The 8,669-nt window shown below is 47.9% G+C and overlaps 1 pseudogene across 1 annotated transcript; it reads left to right on the top strand.

Moving 5' to 3' along the window:
* The first annotated feature begins 6,074 nt into the window (after nucleotides 1-6,074).
* Nucleotides 6,075-6,780, top strand: LOC309523236 (transmembrane protein 256 homolog pseudogene; annotated as a pseudogene). The gene has a single exon. The product of its transcript is annotated as a transmembrane protein 256 homolog pseudogene (transcript).
* The last annotated feature ends 1,889 nt before the right edge of the window (nucleotides 6,781-8,669 follow it).

Here is an 8,669-nt window from a genome sequence, read left to right as displayed (position 1 = left end):
TTGTCCAAGAAGAAGGCAGCGCTCTCCGGCAGCGGCTGTGCGGCTTCACTCCACGGAAATAGCGGTAGACTCTCAGCACCGCGCCACTTCCCCCTCTTCGCTTCGGAGCCCGTTATTGGGCTCCTTTGCGGGTTGGGGGGGCGCTAAGGGTGCCCGCCGAGTCCCAAGGTCACAGGCTTCATCCACCTGCTTCGCCGTAGCGGGAAAGACCCGTTTCGCGCAGAGCTTGTCCCTCCGTTTCAGAGGGAGTCCGCCATTGCCGGTGGCGCCACCCCGGAAGTGCTCCCGCCTAGCTGTTGCCTTGGTTCACCACCAGCCAGGCTTCCTCGTTTCCCGAAGTCTGGGGTTCCTCTGCCTCTGCCTGCTGGGTGGCCCCAACCATTCCCTGTGTGCTGGTCCCGGGGGGAGGTTACAGTGAGGTGTGGTCAGAGTCCGGTCCTGGGTCGAGGCTCTGGAGACTGTCCACCCAAGGGCGAAGCGGGGTCCAAAGCGAGGGGCCAGGCAAGGTCGAGAACTCTCGAAGAACAGGTCTGGGTGCTGGCAGAAACAGGTTTCCAACGACGTTGCTCCCGCAACCTGGGACCGGGCTGACTGGCCTTTATCTTCTCTGAGGCCAGGGGCGGTCCCGGCCCACAGGTGACCCGCCTCTCCTGGCCTTAAGGCGAGCACTCGTCCTGAGAGAACCCAGTTCCCTCCGCCTCTCTGCCCTGAGCCTCTGCAGCTCAGGAGAGGCTGGAGGGTTACTGGACCCAGGGGGAGGCTCACCTTCCCCTGACAGGGCTGGGAGAGGCACACCTGTAGGCAATTGGTCCTCAATCACCTCCGGAGCCAGAGTGGATTCATCTGGTGTCTGCTCCTGAGGATCCGGCACAGGTGCAGGCGCTTCAGATTCAAGGCCCTGCCCCGGCTCAGCCGGCCTTGGAGGCGGGGACTCCTGTGCAGGCTGGGATTCCTCCGGTTCAGTCTCTGAATCAGATTCCCAGGCCATCACACCCTGCCAGTTACGACGCTCCGGACACACTCTGGCAAAGTGCCCCGTTTTCTGACAGAAAAAAAGATCTCTTGGCAGCTTGCCAGTCTTTCTTCTCTTTGCCACCCGGCCGTTGAGCTTTCGAACCTTCCTGCGCACGGGCTGAGTCTATTTCCATGGGCTCCGGCTGTTGTTGACCTTCGGAAGCAGCTGCCAGCATTTCAGGAATGTGGTTACCATGGAAACTCCGGCCCTTGCCCTTTTTCCTTTCCCGCAGTCTGGCTTCCTGCCTCAGCCCCACCGCAAGAGCAGCCTTCGTTAACTCACCCATATCCTTTGGACGGGGGGCCCTAGCAAGCTCATCCTTAACTTCGGTGTTCAGTCCAGCCTTAAACAAAGCTTGCACAGGCTCTGATTCCAAATCCCATCCCAGTTTGTGCACAAGCATAGCGAATTCTGACCAGTAACTACGCACCGTAGATTTGCCTTGCTTCAAAGCCAAAAGCTCCTCCTGCGTCTTGTCAATTAAACTTTGATCTGCGTAGATAAAGTCCATCGCTTGCCAAAACTTAGGCAGACTTCGATGCGCTTCATTATTAGAGGCAATTAACGGCCTGACCCAACTTTTAGCCCAGCCCCCCCCCCCCGACAGGAGCCTAATTATGTGAGCAACTTTCTGAGCATCGTTGGCAAACTGAGCTGCTTCAAGCTCCAAAAAATATTTCATCTCCGTCTTAAAATCACAATAAGCCTCCGGATCGCCATTAAACTTTTCCACCCACGCACCTTTGCCCCTCGCTAGTAGCCCACCTGTGGCTCCACCTTGAGCAGCTCTGCATTCCTCCAGACGCGACTGCAGGTCCAGTCCGGCATTCCGCTTACGCAGCTCAGAAAGCTCCTTCTCCATTTTCTGCTTTTAGTTCCTCTCTCTAGCTTTCAGCAGAAGAGTCGAGTCATGCTGTAAGGAGTGGGTGCTGCCAAAGCTAGCAGAGATAACGTTCCAGGCTCACAGCCATTTCTGTTCTGAAGATTTATTTGCACAGACATCTTTAACGCCTGCTTGGCCTTGTCAGTTAATAGCGCAGTTTACTTTACTACTGTTTACTTTGCTAAGGAAGCCAACGACAAACTGTTTGGTGTTGATGGGTCACTATTGGAGAGGTAGCTCAAAGCTTAGGTGGTGTACCCCCAGATTTTTGAAGAAAAATTCAGTGGTGCATCCCGGGGTATCAGCCCACGTGTAGTTCAGATTCTGCAGTTTGATTGCACCCACATGGCAGCAAATGCATCGTGCTCTGTGTCAGAGCTGGCCCACACCTCCTTGCAGGCATGTCTTAAGCTTTAAGACCATGGGCCTCCAAACATTTGGGCCATATGACCAAGTAAGGCAACTGTCCAACTGCAGCAGCCCCATTTCCTTTGTAAAAGACGATGAGGAAACAAAAAGGTGAAGAAATAAGAAAGCACAGATTTTTGAAGAACAATTCAGTGGTGCATCCCGGGGTATCAGCCCATGTGTAGTTCAGAATCTGCAGTTTGATTGCACCCAAATGGCAAAAAATGCAGAGTGCTCTGTCTCGGAGCTGGAAAATCAATAAAAAAAATTGAAAACCCCCCAGAAAGATTGAAAATCTCATTTTCTTTAGGAAAACAAGGAGAACAGGGGATTAACCTCATGCTCTGAAAAGGCTGCAAAACAAAGATCATGCATAAATTGTGCCTAAGGAAGGTTCTAAACAGCTGAGGGGTGTAGGTTGGTCCTGCTGCTAGTACCCTTCTGGCTTTTAAGAGCCGCAAAACTGCCGCAACAAACGAGGGTTGTTTAAAAGATAGGGAATATAGAATGCAAAATGGTTGACAATTCAGACTGCCTGCTCTGGTCCAGTCCTGTACTGACAGTACCTTCCCAGAGTATGATATTGTGATGTTTCCTACATCTCAGCCGTTCAAACAGTGGCTTGGGTGGGTGGCACCAGTCGCAGATAAAGTGCCTTTGCCCGTGCAAGTGGGAGTTGGCCCCCTTCACACCTTTTGGACTTGGGAGCTTTCAGTGTGTTAAAAGGTCATTGTCCGCCTAGTCATAGGAGGAAGGATGGAGGGAGTATTAAGGTTCTGCTTGCCCTCTGATGGTCAGATGACTTTCTGTTGAAATTTAGACTTTCAACCCACTTGAAATATACTCAGAGTCGAGAGTGGACTTCATGCTCTTTATTCAGCTCATGGTGGTGAGGAGGGAATGGGAGTCCCCTCAAAGTATCTGCTTTATATACATTATTTACACAATGGGCTGCACGTGATTGGCTAATTCCGGAATTCTCCTGTAGGCCAGTCAGGTTGTGGATTCACTTCTATCTGGAGCTGGATTGGGTGGCTCCTGCCAACCAATCATACTGCTGCATTGTTCTAGAATCATAGAATCATAGAATCATAGAGTTGGAAGAGACCACAAGGGCCATCGAGTCCAACCCCCTGCCAAGCAGGAAACACCATCAGAGCACTCCTGACATATGGTTGTCATAGAATCATAGAATCATAGAATCATAGAGTTGGAAGAGACCACAAGGGCCATCGAGTCCAACCCCCTGCCAAGCAGGAAACACCATCAGAGCACTCCTGACATATGGTTGTCAAGCCTCTGCTTAAAGACCTCCAAAGTAGGAGACTCCACCACACTCCTTGGCAGCAAATTCCACTGTCGAACAGCTCTTACTGTCAGGAAGTTCTTCCGAATGTTTAGGTGGAATCTTCTTTCTTGTAGTTTGGATCCATTGCTCCGTGTCCGCTTCTCCGGAGCAGCAGAAAACAACCTTTCTCCCTCCTCTATGTGACATCCTTTTATATATTTGAACATGGCTATCATATCACCCCTTAACCTCCTCTTCTCCAGGCTAAACATGCCCAGCTCCCTTAGCCGTTCCTCATAAGGCATCGTTTCCAGGCCCTTGACCATTTTGGTTGCCCTCCTCTGGACACGTTCCAGTTTGTCAGTGTCCTTCTTGAATTGTGGTGCCCAGAACTGGACACAGTACTCCAGGTGTGGTCTGACCAGAGCAGAATACAGTGGCACTATTACTTCCCTTGATCTAGATGCTATACTCCTATTGATGCAGCCCAGAATTGCATTGGCTTTTTTAGCTGCCGCGTCACACTGTTGGCTCATGTCAAGTTTGTGGTCAACCAAGACTCCTAGATCCTTTTCACATGTACTGCTCTCAAGCCAGGTGTCACCCATCTTGTATTTGTGCCTCTCATTTTTTTTGCCCAAGTGCAATACTTTACATTTCTCCCTGTTAAAATTCATCTTGTTTATTTTTGCCCAGTTCTCTAATCTGTCAAGGTCGTTTTGAAGTGTGATCCTGTCCTCTGGGGTGTTAGCCACCCCTCCCAGTTTGGTGTCATCTGCAAATTTGATCAGGATGCCCTTGAGTCCATCATCCAAGTCGTTGATAAAGATGTTGAATAAGACCGGGCCCAAGACAGAACCCTGTGGCACCCCACTAGTCACTCTTCTCCAGGATGAAGAGGAACCATTGATGAGCACCCTTTGGGTTCGGTCAGTCAGCCAGTTACAAATCCACTGAGTGGTAGCATAGTCAAGACCGCATTTTACCAGCTTCTTTACAAGAATATCATGGGGCACCTTGTCAAATGCCTTGCTGAAATCAAGGTAGGCTACATCCACTGCGTTCCCTTCATCTACCAGGCTTGTAATTCTGTCAAAAAACGAGATCAGGTTAGTCTGACATGACTTATTTTTCAGAAATCCATGCTGACTATTGGTGATCACAGCATTCCTTTCTAGGTGCTCACAGACTGTTTGCTTAATGATCTGCTCCAGAATCTGCCCTGGTATTGATGTCAGACTGACTGGGCGGTAATTATTTGGGTCCTCTCTTTTCCCCTTTTTGAAAATAGGGACAACATTTGCCCTCCTCCAGTCTGCCGGGACTTCGCCTGTTCTCCAGGAATTCTCAAAGATGACTGCCAGTGGTTCTGAGATCACATCTGCCAGTTCTTTTAATATTCTTGGATGCAGTTCATCTGGCCCTGGAGACTTGAATACATCTAAACTAGCCAAATATTCTTGTACTATCTCCTTAGTTATTCTGGGCTGTGTTTCCTTTGCTGAATCATTTGCTCCAAATTCTTCAGGTCGGGCATTGTTTTCTTTATCGGAGAAGACTGAGGCAAAGAAGGCATTGAGTAGTTCAGCCCTTTTTTAATCTTAATTCAGTTAAAAGTTCTTTAGATAGCCACCCTGGCTTCTTTAGGCACCTTCCATGTTTCCGTCTCATTGGTATTGCCTGACGTTGTGCTTTTAGTATCTCCCTCTTAACAAACTCCCAGCCATCATGAACTCCCTTTCCTTTTAGTATTGTTGTCCATGGGATCTCACCCAGCACTTCCCTAAGTTTTATGAAGTCGGCTTTCTTAAAGTCAAGAAATTGAGTCCTAGTATGCTTGGCTGCTCCTTTCCGCTGTATAGTAAACTTCAGAAGAGCATGATCACTCGCGCCTAATGATCCTTCCACTTCTACCCCACTAACCAGGTCATCAACATTGGTTAGGACCAGATCTAAAATGGCTGTTCCTCTTGTTGCTTCTCCCACTTTCTGGACAATGAAGTTGTCTGCAAGGCCAGTGAGGAATCTGTTTGACCTTATGCTCTTGGCTGAGTTTGACGTCCAACAAATATCCGGGTAATTGAAGTCCCCCATTACTACTATCTCCCTTCCTTTTGCATGCTTGGCCATCTGTTCCAGGAAGGCATCATCTATGTCCTCCGTTTGGCTTGGGGATCTATAGTAAACTCCCACAATGAGGTCTCTGTTATTCTTCTCTCCCTTAATTTTGACCCAAATGCTCTCACTTTGGCTTTGAGGATCTAAATCTTGGATCTCTTCACAGGTATACACATCCCTGACATATAACGCCACTCCTCCTCCTTTCTTGTCTGGTCTGTTTCTCAGAAATAGATTGTATCCCCCCATTATTACATTCCAATCGTGGGACTTATCCCACCAGGTTTCAGTGATGCTGAAAGAACCAAACTGGATTTCTACCTGGTAGACAGATGAAGGACAATGTTAGAAATATAATTGATATGGCGGGCGCCGGGGCGTTTTTCTGACGGCTCGTTGCGCTGAGCGGGGCTGCGGCCGTCGGGACGGCCGCCTACGGGGCTCACAATTTCCGTCGCAGCGACCGAGATGACGACTTGAAAGAGCTCTACGAGATGGCCAACAAATACCATTTCCTCCACAGCCTGGCCCTCCTGGCTGTGCCCCACTGCCGCTATCCCATGATGGCCGGCAGCATCCTGTCTCTGGGCATGGGGATGTTCTCTGGCGCCCTGTATTACCACGCCGTGACAGGGGACCCGATCCTGACCAAGGCAGCCCCGTATGGTGGTTCCCTCCTCATCCTCGGCTGGATCGCCATGGCCCCTTGACACCCCGTTCTGTCCCCATGTGGCCCCCATCTCCCAACGCCAGGGCAGCCAGCCCTGCCCCTCCCTCCTCCCTTAGGCTAGCCAGAAGGGAGCCCTAGGAGAGGAGAGATTTCCAAATGTCAGAGTGGGATCCCTTGAGGTCTTTAGCCCGCCCCGAATGCGTCTCTATCCTGCATCTTGGAATTCCCCGAATGCCGAATCCCTTTTAAAAAAGCCAAGATCCTTCCCCTCCCCCCAAAAAATTGCAACCAGATTTGAGTTTGCGATGGAGGCTTCGAAATGCAATGTCTGATCGGTGCTTTTCAATTGTTGTTTTTTAACTTAATAAATGATGAGAGTGATTTCACTTTTTAAAAAACCCACGCACCTTTTTTCCTGTGAATATATTTATTCCGTGGGGGGGGGGGAGAAAGAAATATAATTGATATAATGGAATATCTGGACTCCAGGAGAGACAAACAAGCCGCCCTAATGTTTCTGGATGCTGAAAATTTTTTTGATAATGTGTCTTGGCATTTTATGAAAAGAAATTTAGAATTTATGGATATCGGTGAAAAACGTTTAGATGGTATTTGGGCTATTTATTTGGAACAATATGCTAAATTGATAGTTAATAATAACTTCACAGACAAAATTGAGATAACAAAGGGAACCAGACAGGGGTGCCCGCTATCGCCATTGTTATTTATAACAATACTAGAGGTCCTGTTGAGGAAAATAGAAGCAACAAAAGAAATAAAGGGGATTGGTGTAGGCTCAAAAGAATACAAGTATTAGGCCTTTGCCGACGACGTTGTCTTGAATTTAGAACAACCTATGTCCAGTGCAATAGAAGCTTTGAAAAAGATTGACGAGTATGGGCAATTAGCAGGCTTTAAGCTCAACAAAAATAGGACAAAAATATTAACTAAAAATTTGGACAGTAAAGAAATAGGAGAACTACAACAAAAGACAGGTATGTCGATAGAAAAAAAGGTAAAATACCTAGAGTCTGGCGCACATCTAAGAACATAAACCTCTTTAAAGACAACTATGAAAAGGTGTGGAATGAAGTGAAGAGAGATCAGGAGATATGGACTAGAATGAAATTATCAATGATGGGTAGAATCTCAACTATCAAAATGAACGTGTTACTGAGACTGCTGTTTTGATTTCAGACAATTCCGGTTATCAGTGGAACAAAACAATTTAATGTATGGCAAAGACGATTGTCTAAATTTATCTAGCAGGTTAAAAAGCCAAGAATTGAGTATAAAATATTGACAGATGCAAAAGAAAGAGGCGGTTTTTCCCTGCCAGATCTAAAAATTTACTACGAGGCGGCGTGTTTTTGTTGGTTGAGAGAATGGATAAGGTAAAAGGTAAAGGTACCCCTGCCCGTACAGGCCAGTCTTGACAGACTCTAGGGTTGTGCGCTCATCTCACTCTAGAGGCCAGGAGCCAGCGCTGTCCGCAGACACTTCCGGGTCACGTGGCCAGCGTGACGAAGCTGCTCTGGCGAAGCACCAGAGCAGCACACGGAAACGCCGTTTACCTTCCCGCTGTAAAGCGGTACCTATTTATCTACTTGCACTTAAGGGTGCTTTCGAACTGCTAGGTGGGCAGGAGCTGGGACCGAACGACGGGAGCTCACCCCAACGCGGGGATTCGAACTGCCGACCATGCGATCGGCAAGTCCTAGGCGCTGAGGTTTTACCCACAGCGCCACCCAGGATAACCTTAGATAATTCAGATATATTGGATTTGGAGGGATTTGACAACAGATTCGCGTGGCACGCCTACCTGTGGTCAGAATGGTCAGAATGCACAGAGGGTTTTTGAACCATACTATTAGAAAATCATTGTATGAGGTGTGGAGCAGACATAAAACATTATTGAAATGAAAAACTCCGAGGTGGCTCTCACCTCTGGAGGCTTTTGCAGTCAAAAAAATAAATAAATATGGGAACTGAATGGGCGACATACAAAGACTTGCTGATGGAAGTGATAATAAAACAAAGTTAAAGACATTCGAAGAACTAAGAGGAAAGGTAACCGATTGTTACAAGATGTGTTTAGAGAGGATAATAGAAGAAACGGATTTGGAAGTAACAAATCTAAATTGGAGACAGAATTGCTGGGTAGTAAAATGAAAATACTGTCGAAAATGTATCAGTTACTACTGGAGTGGCACACAAAGGATGAAGAGGTAAAAAGTGTTATGATTAGGTGGGCCCAGGATTTAGGGCACAATATTGATTTTAAAAG

The sequence above is a fragment of the Podarcis vaucheri genome (genome assembly GCF_965113315.1).
Source record: "Podarcis vaucheri genome assembly, chromosome: W".
Classification (NCBI taxonomy): domain Eukaryota; kingdom Metazoa; phylum Chordata; class Lepidosauria; order Squamata; family Lacertidae; genus Podarcis; species Podarcis vaucheri.
This window is presented reverse-complemented; position numbering and strand designations above follow the sequence as displayed.